Genomic DNA, 22,518 nt, shown 5'->3' on the forward strand with positions numbered 1-22,518 from the left:
AGAAGCCCTGTCCTTCACCGCAGCGTCTCTGAGAACAGACTTTCCGGGTCTCATTGAGAGAGCTGCTAGACGGCTGGAAATACCGCTGCCCCCTATTCCCTCCGCACCGGAGGTTGACTTAATGGAGGGCGGCCCCTATTCCAGGCCAAGAAGAGCGGCAGAGCCTTTAGCTCCTGCCATGCCTTCATTGGCAAAATACGTCGAGGGCTCATGGGAGGCACCTTTAGCGGCGCGTTCGCCGGCTAAAACGTATCTCCCATTCACTAGAGTGGAGGGAAGGTTCCAGGGCCAAGCTAAGGGAATCCCCAGGTTAGAGAGCGCCATGGCGGCGTATCTCGTACCGGGTTCGAGTCCCTGGCCCTCTTCCAAGAAAGCCACGTTGCCATCTCAGAAGGACCGTCTCACAGCACAGCTGTTAGAGAAGTCCTTCAATTTGGGAGCCCAAGCTGTAGCAGCAGCTAACAACATTGCCCTCTTGGCAGCCACTCTGTCCCGTTTAACCACGGGTAAGACAGAGCTGGAGCCAGAGGAGGTGGAGGAGGCATCTAGAATTTCTGGCGCCATCCTACACCTAACACAGGCATCGGCCGTCTGCTCGGGGAGGTCCATGGCCACCTCGGTGGTCGCGGAGCGACACCTCTGGTTGTCACTGACAACAATGAAGGAAGCAGACAGAACGTCCCTGTTGAACGCCCCCCTCTCTGACGACGGGCTCTTTGGAGTCGCCGTCAAAGAGGCGACTGAGAGGTTTTCCAAACTGGACGAGGAAAAGAAGCAGCTGGCCAGACACCTGCCACTGGCAGGGAGGTTAGGCCCTGCACCGTCTCGTAAACCATCCACTTCCGCCCCCCAGAGTAGACAAGGATCTACAGCGAGGCGGCGTATCCGGCGCCAGTTGGCGGCCACAGGAGGCAGGAGAGCGGGCCCAGCCCCCCCAGCAGCCACGGTGGCCCCATTGCAGCCGGCGAGGGAGGTGGTGAGAGCGCCGACCTGGGCCCCTAAGGGAGGCCACAAGAGGAGGCGCACATGACGGGACGCGGGGTAGCGAATGGAGGACACGCCATCCTTGAACGTGTGACCACTGTTCCCCCCCACCCTTCGGTTGAAGGGATGGGTGATGATGTAAATGCTTTTGTTGATGTGTTTAATAAAGAGTTGGCTTTTCCATAATACGTCCGAGAGCGTTCAAATCTCACCCTCTCTCCCTTACCACTCTAAGCGCCGTTCAGCCCACCAAGGGTGCATTGCTGAACAGGCATTCAGAGTAGGTTCACATAACACTTCAGGTATAAGACGTGCTTCACATAGCAGACGGCAGTCTCTGTCAGACTCTGACATGATGACGCAGTCGCTATTTGGGGATGGCACACTATCACAGACTAAGGTCTCTGTTAGTACGACCCAGACCCATGCTGCGTTCAAGGAGGGCCCGATTACCACGGTCACGAAGGTGCCCAGTGTATCGGCGCCCCCACTTTTTTCTGAACGCGCCAAGGCTCACCACACTGAGTGTAGTTCAGCCCACCAGAGGTGCAGAGCTGAACGCACACAGGAGGTGAAAGGAGGAAAAATACCTAGACGCCGTCTTGGTTTATCTCAAAGAGACCTCACATTACAGACTCCAAGGAGTACTGTAGTGAGTGCCTCTCATAGCAGGCTGCAGTCTCAGTCAGGAGACATGATGACGCAGCCGCTATTTGGGGATGGCGCACTATCGCAGACTAAGGTCTCGGTTAGTGCGATTCAGACCCATGCTGCGTTCACGGAGGGCCCGATTACCACGGTCACGAAGGTGCCCAGTGTATCAGCGCCCCCACCCTCCTTTGAACGCGCTAATACTCACCACACTGAGCGTGACTCAACCCACCAGAGGTGCAGAGTTGAACACACACAGAAGGTGAAGGGTAAGACGGTATCAAGGCGCCACCTTGTGTTACCTCATAGAGACCTCATATTACAGACTTCGAGGAGTATTGTAGTTAGTGGCTCTAATAGCGGATTGCAGTCACCTACGATGATGCAATCGCTTGCTGGGGAGGGTGCCCTGTCGCAGGCTGTGGCCTCGGTCAGTGCAATTCAGACCCGCGCTGCGTTCATGGAGGGCAGGAATACGACGGTTACGGGTTTAACTGACGTTTCTGCCCCCCCTTTTGGTTCAGAACGCACTAATGTTTCCTCTCCCTTTCTTGGGAGGCCCGCCTTGGGCTGTTCCACTACCTCAGTGTTGGGGAACAGCGGCGGCAAGGGCCATAGAGGAATACAGGTCCTTCCTACTGAATGTACCACAGCTTCGCGCTCGGCCGCTTTCTCTGTATTGCTGGCAGTGGCAGCGAAGCTGCACCCTCTCACGCTGGCTACAACAGACGTTGCAGAAGGGTTATGCTCTCCAATTCCATCGGACCCCACCCCCATTCAGGGGAGTGGTAGAGACGGTGATGAAAACGCCCGAAAAAGTGGCCGCTCTGGTTTCAGAGATTACGGAACTTTTGGCGAAGGAGGCGGTCACAGTGGTTCCCCAGGAGCAAAGGAACATGGGGAATGAGGCCAATATTGGATTTACGCATTCTCAACGAGAGCGTAACCAAACGGCCCTTTCGAATGCTAACGACAAAACGTCTGCTGGAATGTGTCCAGAAAGGAGACTTTTGTACGAGCATAGACCTAAAGGACACGTACTTTCATGTGTCGGTACAGCCGCGTCACAGGAAGTTTCTGCGATTCGCCTTTCAAGGGGTGGCGTACGAATACACGAGGATGCCATTCGGGTACGCCCTGGCACCTCGCACGTTTTCCAAGTGTGTGGAGGCAGCATTGGAACCGTTGCGTCGTCAGGGAATACGGCTACTAGCCTACCTAGACGACCTACTGGTTCTCGCCCCGCCAGCAGAGCTGGCGATCACTCACAAAACACAGACAGTGATTCATCTCACACGTCTGGGGTTCGCTGTGAATTGGAAAAAGAGCACGCCCTGGCCCAGTCATCAGATTGTCTACCTGGGGATACAGCTAGACACTGTAATGATGAGGGCTCGAATTTCGGACCCCCGAAGGGTAGGTTTGTTGCTAGCCCTGAGGAAGTGTCGTCCGAATCACATGGTGACGGCGCTGTCGATCATGTCACTCTTGGGTCTCATGTCGTCAGCCCACTCTGTGGTTCCGCTGGGACTCCTGCACATGCGCAGGATGCAGCGATGGTTTGCCCAACTGAGACTAGACCCGTTGTGTCAACGTCATCGGTTGGTGGTGGTTCCCCTCTCGCTCAGTGCAGATCTGAACTATTGGAGAAACCCGTGCGTTCTCACGCACGGAGTCCCGATAGGCAAAGTGTCCTCTTACATCCCAGTGTTCACAGATGCGTCTCTGACGGGATGGGGAGGGACATGTCAGACCCAAGCGATAGGAGGTGTGTGGCCTCCTTCGAGTCGCCACATCAACCTCTTGGAGTTGGAAACGGTTCGACTGGTTTTGACCCACTTCGCGTCTACCCTTCGGGGTCGCGATGTGCTGGTCTGGTCAGACAACCTGACCACAGTAGCCCACATAAATCGCCAGGGAGGAGTCAGGTCTCCTGCTCTCCATCGGGCGGCAGAGGAATTGTGGCTGTGGGCTCACGAGCACCTTCGCTCATTGAGAGCAGCACACATTCCGGGTTACTTGAACGTAGGAGCAGACCTCATGTCAAGAGGGGGTCCTCGAGACGACGAGTGGTGTCTGCATCCGGACATTGTTCTCCAAATTTGGGAACAGTTCGGGAGAGCCGAGGTGGATCTATTCGCGCCACGTGTGAAGGCGCAATGTCCCCTATGGTTCTCTCTAAGGGAACAGGAAGAACCGCCACTAGGAAGAGACGCCTTTGCGCATCACCCGTGGCCGAGAGTTCTTCTGTATGCATTCCCTCCGCTGTCCTGCATTCTCCCACTGTTAGCCAGGGTGAGATCAGGAGGGCTGTCAGTGGTACTGGTAGCCCCCGATCGCCCAGGGGCTCCTTGGTTTGCCGAGATGAGTCAGATGTTGATTGCGCCACCTTGGCCAATTCCACATCGACGGAACGCGTTGTCTCAGGCAGGGGGCACGATAGGGCGGTTGCCCATAATCGGCCAACCACTGAAGGCCTGGCTGCTGAGAGGGACAGGCTAGAGCGCCGTGGGTTATCTGATACGGTGATCAGGACCATACAGGGTTCACGTGCCAGTTCCACTTCTAAGATGTACGCCAGTAGATGGAACGTGTTTTCACAATGGTGTGTCACACAAGGTGTAGACCCCATGAGCTGTCAGGTTGAGAGTATTCTCTCTTTCCTACAGCTTATGTTTGACAAGCAGCGATCACCCGCCACCATTAAGGTGTTTGCAGCGGCGATTTCAGCTTGTCATGAGGGGTTTGGCAGAGACAATGTCTTTAGCCACCCTCTAGTGAAACGTTTCCTATTAGGAGACGGCGGCTTAGGCCAACACCTAGAGCCACGCTTCCTCAGTGGGATTTGGCTTTGGTACTCGAGCGCTATGTAAGTCGCCGTTCGAGCCATTGAATCAAATACCCCTCAAGATGCTGTCTTTGAAGACAGCGCTGTTGCTCGCTTTCACTACGGCTAAGCGTGTTAGTGATTTGTGTGCTCTTTCGACGAGACCCGACTGCCTGGCCATTAATGGCGATCTGAGCAGAGCGGTGTTACGTCCTAACCCGGCATTTGTGCCGAAGGTTATTAGGAGTTCATATAGATCACAGACCGTGGAGCTGTGGGCTTTTTCTCCTCCTCCTCATAGAGAGAGGAGTGAAGAAAAGCTCCATCGCCTGTGCCCAGTACGCGCCTTGGCGTGTTACGTTGAGCGCACAGCAGCGATTAGGTCATCGCCTCAGCTGTTTGTGTGTCATGGTGAGGCTGCACTAGGTAGACCACTTTCAAAACAGCGTCTGTCTCATTGGCTCTGTGAGAGCATTGAGACAGCTTATGAGGCAGCAGGGCGACAGTTGCCTCAGGGTATCAGAGCTCACTCCACTCGTGGAGTAGCAGCTTCTACTGCCCTTTTCAGAGGAACAGGGGTGGAGGATATATGTAGAGCGGCGTCATGGTCAACACCGTCTCCATTTATCCGTTTCTATCTCTTGGATATGTCTTCTAACTCTTTGGCTCAGTCTGTACTCAGCGTGGCTGAAGGGAGACTTTGAGCTAGGAGGAGAGGAATGCAGGACTGTGGAGACAGGGTCTCTATCAGGTCCACTTCCGATAGAAGGACATATTTTTGGCATGACACCTGACTGACAGGTTCAGTACAGTAGAGGTCATGTATTGATCTGCCCACCAGTGTTTCACTGGAGTGAGGCGGGATGGTGAGGGATAATAGTAGTAACCGGGGTTACGATACTGTTAGACCGGTCATGACAATTGGACGGAATGTGATGTCATCTATCTGCTTGTTCAGATTAGTATGAATCATGTTCTGGGATCTGCCCACTAATCTCTGGGGTCCATTGATTGAGTGAGGCGGCCTACCGTGTACACAATGTAGAGTGACACTTTGTGTCATTCCATTAGTGGTCGGTAGTATTGTAACAGGATACTGAGGTACCATCTATCTGCTAGTTCAGATTAGTATGGCCTGTATTCTGGTGATCTGCCCACTAGTCATTGGTGTTGCCATTGGACTAGGTGGGGCGGGTCTTTAACCGATGACGCGGTATATTGTGACGCCTGTATGGGTACAGTGGTTACAGTACTGCGGGAATTGGTTCCAGCCATTGCTAGGCCTGACCTTTCCATTTTGATGGGAAGTGTTGGGCTCGGCAGGGAGTACATTTTGGAGCGCTACGCTCCGCCTTAAACCAATAGGAGCAGAGCTCCCCTATGGGACGGAGCGCCACGATATAGAACGATTAGTTACCGGAGTGTAACTCCAGTTCTATGAGTGGAGCGGAGCCCCATAGGACTTAAGGCCCTGCCGACCCTCTCTAGTCTCGCTGAAGATAGATATCTCGGGAGGCTGATTGAGGGGAGGCATCCCCTCTTATAGGGACACCTGTACTCCTATTGGTTGCAGGTGTGTGCATAATTTTGTCTCAGGCTGATGATGCCTTAGGGCAGTGGGTAAACCAATAGGAGCAGAGCTCCCCTATGGGGCTCCGCTCCACTCATAGTACTGGAGTTAAACTCCGGTAACTAATCGTTTCAGTTGAACGAATTGAATGAACATTCCAAAATGGTACGGTGAAATGTCAAACAGCTACTTTTTGTAAGGATTACTGTGGCTTTTTAGCAACAATATTCTAACTGAAAATGACTTAGCTATACCTACTAAATATAGTAGAAACTCTACATGGCCACTTGTTATACACCGAACACTACCGTCTCAGACTGCTAGCTAACTTAGCGAACGGTCGCGCCTAACACAAAACAAATGGAATATGTTACCTAACGTTAGCCAACATTCACAACTATTTCCCTTGTTGAATGCACCACTGTTCTATGTGCGTTATTTCTATGCTTCCCGTTCTTAAGTTTTTGCTTCTTTTACTTTCGGTTTTGTACACCAGCTTCAAACAGCTGAAAATACAATATTTTCGGTTATGGAAAATATTTTTCACAGCGGTTTACATGGTACAATGATTCTCTACACTATACTTGCTTTTTTTGTCACATAAACTGAAATTAGGTTAACTATTCAAATTTTAGCAACCAGGAAATGGCTGAGCGATTTCTGCATAGTGGATCTTTAAATGAGTTTGTCTTGGTAGATCCAATAAGGGTCAATTGTGTAGGACCAGCACACATTTTCCCAAGCCTGATCCCAGATCTGCTTGTGGTCTTGCCTACTCCATTGGCATTGTCGAGTTGGCATAATAGCTCAAACAGACTGGCACTTAGGCAGTTTTCCCCATTTCTATGTTCTCAAAAGAGCATCAAGTCACTATACACCACACAATGGGAATACCTAGGGCTACATATGCAAAATCCGTGCTAGATTCAATCTGATCACCTCTTTTCGGCTATGCACCTTTTAAAGGCAATGTTTCCACGTTCGCGGAGACTGCATTCACGATAAACGCTGCATATATCGTTGCGCTATAACGTCAATGTCAATCGCACTATAACGTGGATCTTCCACTGTCCGGATTGAATCTAGGCCTCAATCTCTTCTTCTATCTGAGAAACATCTTTTTGAACATCTATGCTCATCTACAACAATAACCAGTGACTCTAGAAGATAAAACTTAGCCTATATGTCAAAATCCAACAGCAGCATTGAGCTTGTCCACAGCTCCAATAAAACTATTTTTTGTTGGAGATTCTCTATTAAGTTAGCTTTTTAGTCCAGGACTAGGGGTAATCTGTATCTGCGAAACTGCCCCTATATTGATTGCTGAATTTTGTTTAAAGAACTCAATGAGGCCTTTCACAGAGGCAAACCACAACTAGGGCCAATAAGCATTGTTTATAGCATTCATTTCCATGGAGTCTCTGTAAAATACAGAGTATGTAAATGCTGAAAAATTAGGCAGCAGTTCACTTGAATATCAACTTCTACATAGCAACAGCTTTTGTTTATCTTTTAGCTGTTCCATAGTACATGTATCTGGTTTGCCACCACTTTCTTTTAGATTAAATGAAGCTATTTCTCTTGGGTGCACATCGCTTATCATCGACACCTGTAATTGGCAAGTCATTTGTTAGATTGAGTTTACTTTCTCAAAGACTGACATGTACATTTCTCTCCACACCCACTGTAGAATGGTGTCCAACAACAGCTTGCATAGTCTGCGGTACATTGTGAATTTTGGCTCATTTGCATTTGCCGTAGCCTAGTTCTAAGTAACAGAAAACGTCTCTCTTAGTTACACATGACAGAAAATGGTAATTCATAAATTATTGTAAACTAATGGGGTACATGAAGCAATAAACAAGCCAAGGGGTATCAAGCCATTTGGTTAAAAAAATTATGTACCTTTCAACTCATTACTTCAATATAGGCTGTTTGTGTCATTTCATGCCAATTAAATTACAATAACATTCATGTGATTGCGTGCAATTAATAAAACAAAATAGGCACAAAGGTTTCTTTGTACAGTTTTCTAATAACAACAAAATAATAACACAACAATGGCACAAATTGGTTGTTCAGAGGTGTCACTGACTGCTACAGTAAGGTCAACCTAGTTGAGATCAGCAATTTATCTACTAATACTTACTGTAAAGCAGTTCTATTTCTGTGTGTGTGTGTCTCCATGTTGTTAGTATACTGTCGGAATGGATTGTGTGGCGTCAATCCCCTCGCTAGAATTTGACTGACAATATCTTTCAATTTTCAATCTCTCTTTCCCGCACAATGCATCTGCCATATGATTGTGTTCCATTTTCTATGTTTGAATGCACCACAGTGTGACTCGGAGGTGGTCAGAAAGGTGATATTGTCTTTGTTCTGACAGCTCGTCACACGGGGTGAATGACTGGTAGTGCACTCGCTGTCATCTTGTAGTCACAGAGCATCACTGTGTTATTCATTCAACCGATGGAAATATTAACTGCGATGAGGGCGAAGCTGAAGGACAAGACAGAACCAAGTTCACTTTAAAGTTTGGGATAGTATACTGGGGAGAGTAAATTGATGGGAGTTTGCTTTAACCGTGAATGCCTGGATAGGCGCTGCTGTATAGGCAGGCTACATTTATCAGACAATGACAAGCAAGGTTAGAGTCGGCTCCATTTTTACCAAGTTAATGAATGCTATTCCATTCATGAATTAGACCCTGTCTGTTAAGAATTTAATTACATTTCACATAAATGCCAATCAATAATATGAACATAGTTTGCTCATTAAATAAAATAGAAACCAGTAAGAATTTGGTGATGATTTGAAAGTCCATTGGATTCCAGTCTGTTGTGTGCATAAAATAGTTTAAATCTGAGCACAGGCAGCTAGCTAACAGCACGGCTGACAAGCATAGGAGAAAAATCACATTCAACTCTGCATCATCTGCAAGGTAGATTGGTTTTTAAGAGCGTTGTGCCAGTAACCGAAAGGTCGCTGGTTCTAATCCCTGAGCCAACTAGGTGAAAAATCTGTCGATGTGCCCTTGAGCAAGGCACTTAACCCTAATTGCTCATGTAAGTCGCTCTGGATAAGAGCGTCTCCTAAATGACGTAAATGTAAATGTAATGTCTTAACTAAGTGTGGGGGGATGTGATGTGAGAGATAGGAGAGCAGAAAGCTCTGCCATCAGTTATCGCATGAGGTGTTACGTTCCCCAATAACCAATCAAAAATTGTTGCTCAACATAAAAAAGGGAACTAACAAATGAGTCATTAACCACGTTTCCATCCACAGTTTTTATGCGCGTAAAGTCATGCCGTATAAAAAAACCCCACTACAGCTGTGATGGAAACAGGAAGTTTCTATACCCTATTTTATAAATGCCGACAGATAATTTGTTCTTTGGTGTTTTTGTGTCTGTAAAATTAATTATGTGAAAAATGGTGGTGGAAATGCCTTTATGCACAAATATTGATAGAATAACCAACCACAGGAGGCTGCTGAGGGGAGAACGGCTCATAATAATGGCCGGAACGGAGCAAGCGGAATGGCATCAAACACCTGGAAACCATGATGTATTCGATACCATTCCACCTATTCCGCTCCAGTCAGTACTAAGAGGCCATTCTCCTCAATTAATGTGCCACCAATCTCCTGTGTAACCAACATATCAAAGTAAACTTGGAGTCACGCGATAAAATGGTGTGTGGTCCTCCCACTACAATTCAGGAAACCATGCAGTTTATTAAGCTACAGATGAAACTTCACAGGGTGGTGAAAGTGATCTTGATGCTTCTTTACAATAAATATTGAGGGTCTTATTCTGGTGATCGATGCTTGACTGCCATTTGACTAATACAATTCTCGCTCTTATCCATAATAATCTCATCATGTAGACTATTCTACCCGCACAGGCTACCCGCACTGTATCTGCGAGCTGTTGGCTAGAGCGCACGTGCCAAGACCAGAGTAGGCACATTTGCTATTTAACGCAATAGTTTTTGTGACAAAACTATCGGTAGAGTTGAACATGCGATGGAAACACATTGAACTGTACATGAAAACGTAAGCGAAAAGGTACATTTTGTGTGCACTACGTTATTTGGTGGAAACACAGCTGGTGGAAAATGCACATATTTTCTTTATAAGGATTCCAGAATATTCGTTTGAAAATCTGTCGCTAATTGGATGGAAACCTAGCTGCTGACAACCAAAACGAAACCAGGTGGGGTTTTAAAATGGGTTCTGAAAGGCATCCATTTTGGTGCCTACTGAATGCTGGCCAAGCAAACTCGAGTAGGTCTTAACACACACCCACTATGGACGCCCACTAGATTTGCCTGATAACAGACAAACTAAAATAAAAGAAAACCCACACCAACTTAGTGAAAATAAATGTGGAGCAAACCAAACAGGGAGACACAAAATAAAATGCTTTGTAGTCACAAACTTAAAGAGGGAGCGTTAAACAGCAGTCTAGCTCTTCCAACATATCTCATGCCAACTGGAGCGTTGGCTCTGCAGCTCTTAAATATCAGCTGCAACACATCCTGACTAACGAGGATGATTCCAATCAGGGCAAGCAACACCCAAACAGAACCAACCTCGAAATCGAGCTAAACACCAAAGCCCACAACAGAGGTAAATACCTGAAAGCCAGAACACCTACAGTGGATGAATAGGCAGCGTACTGTAAATACATAAGCAGCCATATCCATATTGCCCATAATCCCCTGCGAGACTAGCAATATGTCTCATGCTGGCGCCCGGCCTGAGCTGTGAAGCTATCTGATGTGTGTACTTTCAAGTATCTGATGCCCCAGACTGGTTGCCCAAGTTTGTGTGAGGAGGTGGTGGTCAACGTTAGCAAAAGCAGTTTTCTGGTTTTCTATCTATTTACTGTTTTTATCTATATATGTATCTAGTATAACATAGGCCTGCCATACTCAATAGACTGTGGTCCGGATCCGGAACCAGAAGGGGGTCAATATGGACCGCGGGTCCCGACTAAGTAGGGCTTTCAACTTACTGCTGTTGAGAGTTGTAATTGTATAATGCACAAGGTGCAATTTCGAAATTAGCTTTAAAACTGCAACATTTTATCTCAGCCCCATGGCAAAATTTGTAAAGTTGCAGGAAATGAGCTTTAAGCTGCTAAATTCTCTCTGGTGTGAACAGGTTGGGTTGCATGTGTTGCGAGGTGGGGGTTTGTTACTACGCCGATAAATGACAATATCCACCTGGACCTTTGCCACCTAGGAAATTTGTGTGACCGTACCTTGTCAATAGTAGTTGAGCACCCCTGGGATAGGCTAACTTAAAAGCCTAAAAAACCAACAATACCTCACTGTGCTGACACAGTTATTCCCACCACAGCCCAGACGTCCCTGAGCTGAGAAGTCAGCGGTGTCTCTCATTGTCATGACTTCCTCCGAAGCTGCCTCCTCTCCTTGTTCGGGCAGGCTTTTGTACCGGGATAATTCCCAATGTGCCTTGTAATTTCCAGTGCGCCTGTTTTGCGCACTGGAGTGTGTTGACGCATTACTGCGTAACTTTGTGCTTCAGAATAAATCCTGTTATTCTGTGATTTACCCTCCTGCGCCTGACTCCTTCAAAATCACCTCATCACACTCATTATTTACTGCGTTACCTCTGAATGATCCCCCTTTCCAAGAAGAGACAGTGGGCCTCCCTGATGTGTCCCTCAGGATAGTGGAGAACTCTGGGCCGCCTAGAGGACTAGATGTTCCCAGGCAAACAGAAAGCAGCACAGCCATGCAAAATTCACAACCTCCTTTCTAATGGAGCCACTCAGCTTCATTGGGGAAAGGAGAGAAGAACACACTCACATCAATGAGGCAGGAGGAGGACAGGCAATGGCCCGTTAAATAAGAGCGAAAGAAAAGACACTGCTCAGAGATTCAACGACGGCGATGCGCTGATGTGTTCATTTGTTTGTGTCTGCCCAATGGAACAAGAAAGATGGGGTGCACTGTAAGACTTTTCTGTCATTTCAACAGTAAAACACTGTAAAATATCGTAAATGTGTTTTACAGCATTAATGCTGTAAATTGCACTGCATTATGGGTCAAATGCTGATATTAACTGTAAGCCGCCTGTAAAAATGTCTAACATTCTCTATTTCTTTACAGTACCCTTACCGAAAAAACAGGCTTCTGGCAAACAGTTATGGCAAATCTTTGGGCAATTTGCTGCAAATTTGCAGCGAGCTCATATTTTCACATGCAAATTAGTTTTCTGACAAACTGTTGCGGTAAATTTGCAGCAGCTTGTGAACTTCTGGCAAACAATTGTGGGAAACTTGTGGCGAACATTCTGTTTGATGCAAACTCAGTAAGAATATGCAGATTAGATCAGGTTTTTGGTTACTGTGTGATAAACAACATTGCAATGTACAGTGCATTCGGAAAGTATTCAGACCCCTTGATTTTTTCCACATTGTGTTACATTACAGCCTTATTCTAAAATTGATTAAATAAATATTTTCTTCATCAATCTACACACAATACCCCATAATGACAAAGCAAAAACTGTTTTTTTTGGGTGGGGTGGGGGCAAATGTATTAACAATAAAAAAACATACCTTATTACATTTGACATTTTAGTCATTTAGCAGACACTCATATCCAGAGCGACTTACAGTTAGTGAGTGCATACATTTTTTCATACTGGTCCCCCGTGGGACTCGAACCCACAACCCTGGCGTTGCAAGCGCCATGCTCTACCAACTGAGTATTCAAACCCTTTGTTATGAGACTTGAAATTGAGGTCAGGTGCATCCTGTTTCCATTAATCATCCTTGCAATGTTTCTACAACTTAATTGGAGTCCACCTGTGGTAAATTCAATTGAGTGGACATGATTTGGAAAGGCACACTCCTGTCTATATAAGGTCCCACAGCTGACAGTGCATGTCAGAGCAAAAACCAATTAATGAGGTCGAAGGAATTGTCCATAGTTCTCAGAGACAGGATTTTGTCAAAACACAGATCAGGGGAAGGGAACCAAAACAATTCTGGAGCATTGAAGGTCCCCAAGAACACAGTGGCCTCCATCATTCTTAAATGGAAGAAGTTTGGAACCACCAGGATTCTTCCTAGAGCTGGCCGCTCGGCCAAACTGAGCAATCGGGGGAGAAGGGCTTTAGTCAGGGAGGTACACCAAGAACCCGATGGTCACTCTGACAAAGCTCCTGATTTCCTCTGTGGAGATGGGAGAACATTCCAGAAGGACAACCATCTCTGCAGCAATCTACCAATCAGGCCTTTATGGTAGGCCAGACAACTACAGGTGTGCTAAGCTTGTAGCGTAATGCCCAAGAAGACTCGAGGCTGTAACCGCTGCCAAAGGTGCTTCAACAAAGTACTGAGTAAAGGGTCTGAATACTTATGTAAATGTGATATTTCAGGGGGGTTTTGTAGGGGGGTTTGTGCAAGAATGTCTAAAAACGTGTTTTTGCTTTGTCATTAGGGGGTATTGTATGTAGATTGATGAGGAAAAAATGCAATTTAATCAATTTCAGAATAAGGCTGTAATGTAACAAAATGTGGAAAAAGTCAAGGGGTCTGAATACTTTCCGAATGCACTGCATCTACATAAACCAAATCACATAACTTTAAATGAACTTACTTCACAGAGAAAAAACTAAACATACTAAATTTAGTAAATATACTAAACAACATGTATTCAATGTCTTTAACAGATACAAATAAATCCAATACAACTTGAAATTATCAGCATGGTAATGAAGAAAGTGGCAAAGACTGGTTATTTCCTAAATAAATTGTTTAATCTTTTTATGTAGCTACAACATTTACATGAGAGAAATGTGAACACTATGGGATGTTGACCGTAGGATGTTTAAAGGGACAACTACATAATTATTTACATGAGCCAAGTGATAACTGAGCAATAGATTAACACTGGAAGTTTAAAGATAATTAACTAAATTGTAATAATTAAAACAACAAAAACTACATCAAAACCAGTTCAGAACTATTGCCATTTTGAGTGAACTTTTTTTTTTTTTTTCAAACAAAAACATACATAGACAAAAAAAATAGACAACTTAACATTTACATACCCACAAACATGAATGACATCACACTTGCTCAGATCCACATGTTCCCACCGTATCCACATCCAATGCTGTTTGTAATGCTTGTGAGACTCTGCCCCATATGAGTTCAAATTGTGTTATGTTGTAGCCAGACAAATAATTCCTTTCAATTGCAGTTAATCACTAGTCTGGCTAACACCTAACTCTTGAAGTCCTCCTTTCAGAGTCTGGAATGGCTCTTTGATGTTGTCGGCACAATGCGTCGATAATGAATGAGGCTGTGCTTTTACTGTTTGGCTCTCTTCCCACAGCCACACACAGCCCCCTTGTATTACAATAGTTGGATTATCAAATCCAAACAATAAGAGTTCTCAACCCTGAGAAAAAAAGGACATTTGAGAGAACCAATCAAACCCCGTCGTACAATTAATTAGCGAATATTGCATTAACAAACAGCCTCCTTTCCGGACCAGTGTGGTCACAGGTCTCCCTGCGCTGTGAGTCATGTGGGTCGCGTCCGCCAGGCTAGTTAATCACAGCAAACAGAATCAAATTCAAGTCTAATGTTTTTGTAAAAAAAATTACCCACCATGCCTGGTGTATCCAGCAAACACGGATACTCTCGGACTACCTCGGCCCCATTCTGTCTGGTCCACTGAGCCGTCTGGATTATGGTCTCCTTCATGTACTCCGCAAACTGGTTTGCCAGCCAGAAGTTGTTGATGGGGGTTAACTGCCTTGTTCAAGGGCAGACCGGCAGATTTTCCCACCTTGCTGGCTATAGGATTTGAACCAGCAACCTATCAGTTACTGGCCCAACGCTCTTAACTGCTAGGCTTAACTGCTAGGGGGGAGATTTTAAGGGATAGTTTCAGCCACATTTCTAAATTAAAGACTTTCCGGGAAGGGTTGATAAGCCAGATTAAATGGTGAACAATATCTTGCTGTGCGACCTAGAAAAAAATCACCCAGATAATAATTGTTGTGATGATAGAGGTTGCGGTACAGCTAAGCCTGAGTGCCATAGAGAATAAACTGAGAGCAGATTTGTGACCGTTATGTTTGCACCATTACTACGGAGAAAATGGCTTGTTTCTAGCAGTTGAAAAGATATGACCCATATTACTGGTGCAATGTTTTTTACGGGTTAACGGGCCACATTTTAAACACAAACCATGTCCTGGGCTGTTAAACTACTCGCTAGCCGCTACCCACATGAACAAATACTATGGTCTAAATCAGGGATGTCAAACTAATTCCAGGGAGGGCTGAGTGTCTATGGGTTTTTGTTTGTTCCTTTCAATTAAGACCTAGACAACCAGGTGAGGGTTCCTTTCTAATTAGTGACCTTAATTAATCAATGAAGTACAAGGGTAGAGCTAAATCCGCAGACACTCGGCCCTCTGTGGAATGAGTTTGACACGTGGTCTAAATACTGTAGTATTACTAGATTTATATACTATTCTGCCCTGGAATTGCGTTCCCATGAAAAACTAGACAGATAGCTAACAACTGAGTTTTCAATAAAACTTAGAAGGCATGACTTTTCTTGAACGAATGTATTAAAAACGTTTATGTTGTGAAACTGCAAAATACAGAAAATAATATACTTTAGTATTCAATTCACATTGACATACTGTAGCTGTACATTATACATTCCAAGTTGAAGTTGCATAAATACAAAGCACGTGCCAAGGTACCATGTATCTGACATGACACCAAACCAGATAGATAATTACCATTTGAGTAGCAACTAGCCAACTCCTTTCATTACTCTAATAATGTGCAAACACCTCTGTACAATAACAAAGAATATTACACTAGAAACAGTAACAAACTATAGTATAGTATGTTTTACAATTTGCTTACAAAACTGTATTGTTTTTGTGGACATGACTGTAGTATACAGTAGTATTTACTGTAGTCTTTTTGCGGACAAGTTTCAAGTTTTGTTAGTCATATGTTCGTCCAACGAAATGTTTACTTGCAGTTTCATTCTCAACAATGCAACAAGAATATGAACATAAGGTAAATGGCAGTAGAATAGAATAATACATTTTAGCATAAGTACAATACAGGAAGGCACAATTTATAGTCCAATATTTACACGTGTATTGGGGAAGGAGGGGATGGGGAGCAAGTGTATAAATTGAGCAGTATAATAAGAGCCTGGTAGCAGCAGTTGTGATGTGTGTGTGTGTGTGTGTGTGTGTGTGTGTGTGTGTAGCATGAATGTTTGTGTGTGTATATGTCTGTGTGGGTGTGTGCATGAGTGAGTGCAAGTGTGCTAAGGTGCGGAGATTCAGAGCAGGTGGTCAGTCCAGTTCAAGTGTTCAGCAGTCTGATGGCTTGTAGATAGAAACTGTCTCTGAGCCTGTTGGTATCAGACCTCATGCTCCGATACCGTCTGCCTGACGGTAAGGGTGAGAACAGCTCGTGGCTGGGGTGTGAGGGGTCCTTGATGATGCTGCGTGCCTTCCTCAGACACCATTTAGAGTAGATGTCCTGGATGGATGGGAACACGGTCCCAGTGATGTACTGACTGGAGGGCATTGTTGTCGTGGATGGATCAATTCCCGTACCAGGCCATGATGCAATCCTGTAGGATACTACAGTATTCACTGTAGTGTTTTTTGCAGACTTTACTGTAGTATTCACTGTAATGTTTTGCGGTCATGACTGTATGTCACGATCGTCTGAAGAAGCGGACCAATACGCAGCGCGTGGAGTGAACATGATGACTTTATTTAATAAAGCAACCACAAAAAACAACAAATGGCGATAGTGAAGTCCTCTGTAACACTGACAGAAACATGGAACAAAAACCCACAAATACAATGAAAACCAACACAGTATAAATATGGCTCCCAATCAGAGATAACGAGCCGACAGCTGACACTCGTTACCTCCGATTGGGAGTCATTGACCAAACATAGAAAAACAACCTAGACTAACCAACATAGAAATACACCCAAGTGAAATGAACAACCCTGGCTCAAAAATCAAAGTCCATAGAGCCAGAGTGTCACACTGTAGTATATACTATAATATTCACTGTAGTATTTTTACAGACATGACTGTAGTATTTACTGTAGTATTCACTGTAGTGTTCTTGCATACATGACTAGTATACTATAGTATGCACTGTAGTGGTTTTGCAGACTTTACTGTAGTATTCAGTAGTGTTTTGTGGACATGACTAGTATACTGCAATATTTACTGTAGTGTATATGCGGACATGAATGTCATATGCTGTAGTATTTACTGTAGTGTTTTCGCATACATGACTATTATGCTGTCGTATCTACTGTAGTGTTTTGCAGACATGACTAGTATATTTTAGTAACACCTGCTGAATAGGGTTAGCTAAAATGACACAACCAGACTAGTGAATACTATAGTATACTACAGTCATGTCCGCAAAAACACTACAGTGAATATTATAGTATACTAGTCATGTCTGCAAAAACACTACAGTGAATACTACAGTAAAGTCAGCAAAAACACTACAGTGAATACTATAGTATACTACAGTCATGTCTACAAAAACACTACAGTGAATACTACAGGTATGTCCGCAAAACACTACAATGAATACTATAGTATACTAGTCATGTCTGCAAAAACACTACAGTGAATACTATAGTATACTACAGTCATGTCCGCAAAAACACTACAGTAAATACTACAGTCATGCCCGCAAAACACTACAATGAATACTATAGTATACTAGTCATGTCTGCAAAAACACTACAGTGAATACTATAGTATACTACATTCATGTCCGCAAAACACAGTGAATACTACAGTAAAGTCAGCAAAAACACTATATAAATATAGTAATACTACAGTATTTGGACCATAGTATACTATAGTATTGTTTCATGTGGGTTAGCTGTTTGAACTAGGACCACAATGGAACTACATTTAAAAATGTTGTTGTGTTATTCTCAACGCATTTCTAAATACATTGTATCCACATTTGTGGTTGTATTGTGTTTTTAAATAGTCAAATAACATCAATCAATCAAGGGATACGACACTGTGAAGTATAGTATTCTACAGTATACTAGAAAATTATATAGTAAGTACTACACAATCAAGGGGGAACCTCGGAGGAAATCCCTGATAAAATACTATACTACACACTGTAGTATCCCCAAGGACAGCACGCAGTCCAATCAATCTAAACATTCTAAAGTAAGCACTACTTGTTGGAGGGATACTACAGTGTGTAGTATAGTATTTTACACATTATACTACAACATTCTAAAGTAAGCACTAGATGACCAAGGGATACTACAGTGTGTAGTATAGGATTCTACAGTATACTACATAATTCTATAGTAAGCACTACACAATCGAGTGATTTTTTTATCTGGGTAAAGCCAGTGTTTATTTTTATATGCTTGTCCTATGTGTGAGAAGAGCTGACAAATCAGAACTGAGAACGATTATTATGGAGCCCCATGAGGAACACCTGATGCTGCGCTGACTTGGATGCTCTCCTGCCCAAACTGTGTTTCACAGTCTCTGAACCCCCTTACTCCAAATAGAGTTGCCCCTGATAGGGCTGTGGCGGTCATAACATTTTGTCAGCAGGTTATTGTCATGCAAAAGTCTGCCGGTCTCATGGTAATTGACCGTTAATGAACATAAACACATTTAGCATCTCCAGGCCTCCACACATAGGCCTACAAGTCGCATACAAGCCACTGATGCATGCCTTTGGGACATCTACATAAAAAAAAAAAAGGTATAATAAATCAATGTAATATACACCATCACAAAAAATCCATTATTTATTTTAGGCAGGTCTAAAAAAACATGATATTAAGAACATTTATTTCAGAAGAACTGAATATGAGTTGGCCTACTGTATGTTATCTCGCTATGTGCCATGCCATAGGCTGCAGGCTTGTTCATTTAGCAGACTAGATATGCTTATAAGTTCCATTCCATTATTTTAGATTATATGATTTTATAGTAAGAATAATATAATTGAACTTAGCTGAATAAAATTGAAAGGATATTTTTCCCATTCTGGAGTGAGTTTGCTCATGAAGTGGCTATGTATAAAAGTGATCATTTGAAACAGGTCCTTTATGCTAGATTTGGAGTTTTTTTGGCAACTTTAGTTGTGAATGATACAAACCTTAGAATGTCTTAGAAATCAAAACATATATGGCTATAGGCTATTGATGATTTGAGAAAATCTCTCTGTTCCTTGGCTCAGGCTGCACACACTTTTCTCTCATCAAGTAATCATATTTTCACCCATCAGACTATTCTCAATTTAATCTTGTCTTTACTAATATATAAAATTATTTTCGATTTTGAATGGCCCATTATCAAATGGGCAGGGGAAAAAATTTCATCCGTATGCACTCGAATAGCCTGGCTTGGTGGTTAGAGTCAACATAGAAACGCCACTGCTTTTATCTATGAAATTAGTTCTGTATAGAAGTGCCAGTTAAATGACTGTCTTTCGTGTAGTCATGAGTCATTACCATGTTTACACTATATTGCCCGTTTGACACAGCTTCAATGGTATACTGTCTTTGTGAAAGGCGGATTGTCATTGGACAGTCAATGCAAAGACATATAAATATAAAGATTATTATTATTATTATTATTTAAAAATTATGTCTTATAATTCTGAAATTCCAAATGTTATTATTATGATCACCACAATGCACTCATGACATGTACACTGTAAGTCGTGTCGAAAAGGCAAGTTCAAATGCAGTGTTACCGACATTTCCAGCCTTTCTTCCTTTTTGACTGGTGTATTTTCATCTCCATGCCATCAAAATAGTTCAAGCATTTAATTTCCCAGGCCTTCTCAACACAATGATCAGTGCCAAAGGCAAACAATCACATATGACATTCAAAATGAAAGTGGAAACTGGGGCTAGTTTGCCACAGAGAAGTTCGATCGAGGAAGGACAATGACACGGTACGACACACCCACTGTTTGAAGAAATCTGACTTCAGAAGACTATGATAGCAGATGCTGCACAATCAGATATCTCCTTTAACGGATAATAACATAGAGGTCCCTAGAGGGGAGTAGTGGAAATTATGAATTTCCATGTGAGTAGATATAGATGGTGGTGTCATGCGATAACTGGCTCGCCACTTAGCAGAGGCAGCCAGCTAGCTAGTGTGTGTGTTGTGCACCGCTGGCACCTGCCCTGACAACGTGTTGAGAAGATAATGAAAGCTGGTGTGAAACAAAATGGCTGCCAAATTTCACACATTAACCCAGACACAATGCCCAATGTAATGTGGAGGTTGTTTACTCGGCTTGCTGACATTAGGTTCTGGCTCTGCAATCGCTTAAACTATTTTGACAATGAGGAGAGAACATTGGGGTCCCCAAGCTAATTGATTAGCTTGGAATGATGTTAAACAATATCAGATATTATCTGAATCAGTATAGCCAGCCAACAAAAATAACACTGCCTCTTCCCAATGTCCCCCAGCCCCTCCCCCCCAAAATAAACGTAATTATTGTATGGTTATCTAACTTTTTAAAATCTGTCTCGCAATACAATTGCAATTTTTCATGTTCTACCTGTATCTGTCGTCATCTTGCAGGTGAAAGAGTGAGCCAATGTGGTGGAATAGTGCTTCATCACTGGCCAGGGAGAGAAGTCACCTTGCAGAACTCATCCTGGGAAAGAGAGACTCGTGATTGTTTGTTGCCAGCAGGGAAACAACGGCAAGGTCAGTACACACAAATAAAGAAAAAATGACTTTGGGCTTCTTTTCCAATTGCTGTCATGGGGAGTGTATAGATTGCGGGGTGAAGTTTTGTGATTGCTGGTGGCTGGATTAAGGGAATAGAATAGGGCTATCATGGCCCAATTTCTGGCTGAGTCAGAAAGTAAGAAGGTATTACTGTAGATGCTGGAGGTAAAGTGCTCCACACCTATTGCACATGTGCTTCAGCATATGCAGTTGCCTGATTCGTTGATATGAAAAAAACCTGCTGTGATTCTCTATATCCCCATCAGAAAGGACTACTTCATAGAGTAAACAAAGAAAGCAATGGCCTACACTCTTAGAAAAAAAGGGTTCCAAAGGGGTTCTTTGGCTGTCCCCATAGGGTAACCCTTTCTAGAACCCTTTTTGGTTCCAGGTAGAACTCTTTTGGGTTCCATGTAGAACCCTCTGGGGAAAGGTTTCTACATGGAACCCAATAGGGTTATACCTGGAACCAAAAAGGGTTCTAGAAAGGGTTATCCTATGGGGACAGCCGAAGAACCCTTTTAGGTTCTAAATAGCATATTTTTTTCTAAGAGTGTAGAATACTTTAAAAAAGGCAAAGGTTTGAACACCCCCTTTCCTGGGGGCCAGTTTTATGACTGGTCGTAAATACCGTGCAGACTTTCTCTTTCTTGCCATGAAGTATTGGGAGAAAGAACCCCTTTGTTAACAAATGACATCTTCCCACCAAGACTCCAACATCCAAACGTGGATAATGGATCAATATTCCTACTTAAAATAATGTGGGAAATGGTTGGTGGGGACTTAAAGAACAATCATGTCAAATTCGTTACTATGTTGTGATGTCATTAAAGACGGTGGAACAACAACTTCCCAGTTATGAGGTTTACATCTAATTGTTGTATAAAATGAATGATTAAGCATATTAATACCTTTGTGAAGATAGCAATGTGATTTTAGCATTCTAGATGAGCTGATTGTTTTCCATATTGATTTGTTCTCAGTCAGTGGCCACGCCCAGATGAGCACAAACATGATGAAACTGTCACGATCGTCGTAGTAATGAGTAGACCAAGGCGCAGCGTGAGAAACAAACATGACTTTAATTAGTTAAAGTTTCTAAACAAAACAAAACACGACTCGTGAAGTCCACGGTGACAATGACCGAACACGGAACAAAAACCCACAAACACAAAGTGAAACACAGACAGTTAAATATGGCTCCCAATCAGAGACAACCAGCCGACAGCTGACACTCGTTGCCTCTGATTGGGAGTCACACAGGCAAACATAGAAACAGACAACCTAGAACCCCCAACATAGACATATAACACATAGAATAAACACACCCTGGCTCAACAAATAGAGTCCCAGAGCCAGGGTGTGACAGTACCCCTAAAGGCGCGGACTGCGACCGCGCCTAAATACTGAGCAAACAGGGGAGGGCTGGGTGGGCATTCCTCCTCGGCGGCGGCTCCGGCTCCGGTCTTGCCCACCACCCTCCAACAAACCCCCCATAGCGCCCCTGGTCCGGTCTGGCCCCGCTGGCTGGAGTTGGACTGGACGTAGCAGGGGCGGTAGGCTTCAGCTCCTTAGTGGAGCAGTTGAGCGGTACCTGAATTGGCACCGATGACCCAGGCACGGGTTGTGCCGGACTGACGACTCGCACCCTAGGCTTGGT

The 22,518-nt window shown here is 44.1% G+C and overlaps 1 protein-coding gene across 1 annotated transcript in view; it reads left to right on the top strand.

The window, feature by feature from the left end:
- LOC121539658 (leucine-rich repeat and fibronectin type-III domain-containing protein 2-like) overlaps window positions 1-22,518 on the top strand; it is a 294,850-nt gene that overhangs the window by 60,852 nt on the left and 211,480 nt on the right. Inside the window, exon 2 of the mRNA XM_041848327.2 lies at window positions 20,706-20,834. The gene's annotated coding sequence lies outside the window, so the exon portion shown is untranslated. The remainder of the gene's footprint in view (window positions 1-20,705; window positions 20,835-22,518) is intronic.

Source organism: Coregonus clupeaformis, chromosome 34 (genome assembly GCF_020615455.1).
Source record: "Coregonus clupeaformis isolate EN_2021a chromosome 34, ASM2061545v1, whole genome shotgun sequence".
Taxonomy (NCBI): domain Eukaryota; kingdom Metazoa; phylum Chordata; class Actinopteri; order Salmoniformes; family Salmonidae; genus Coregonus; species Coregonus clupeaformis.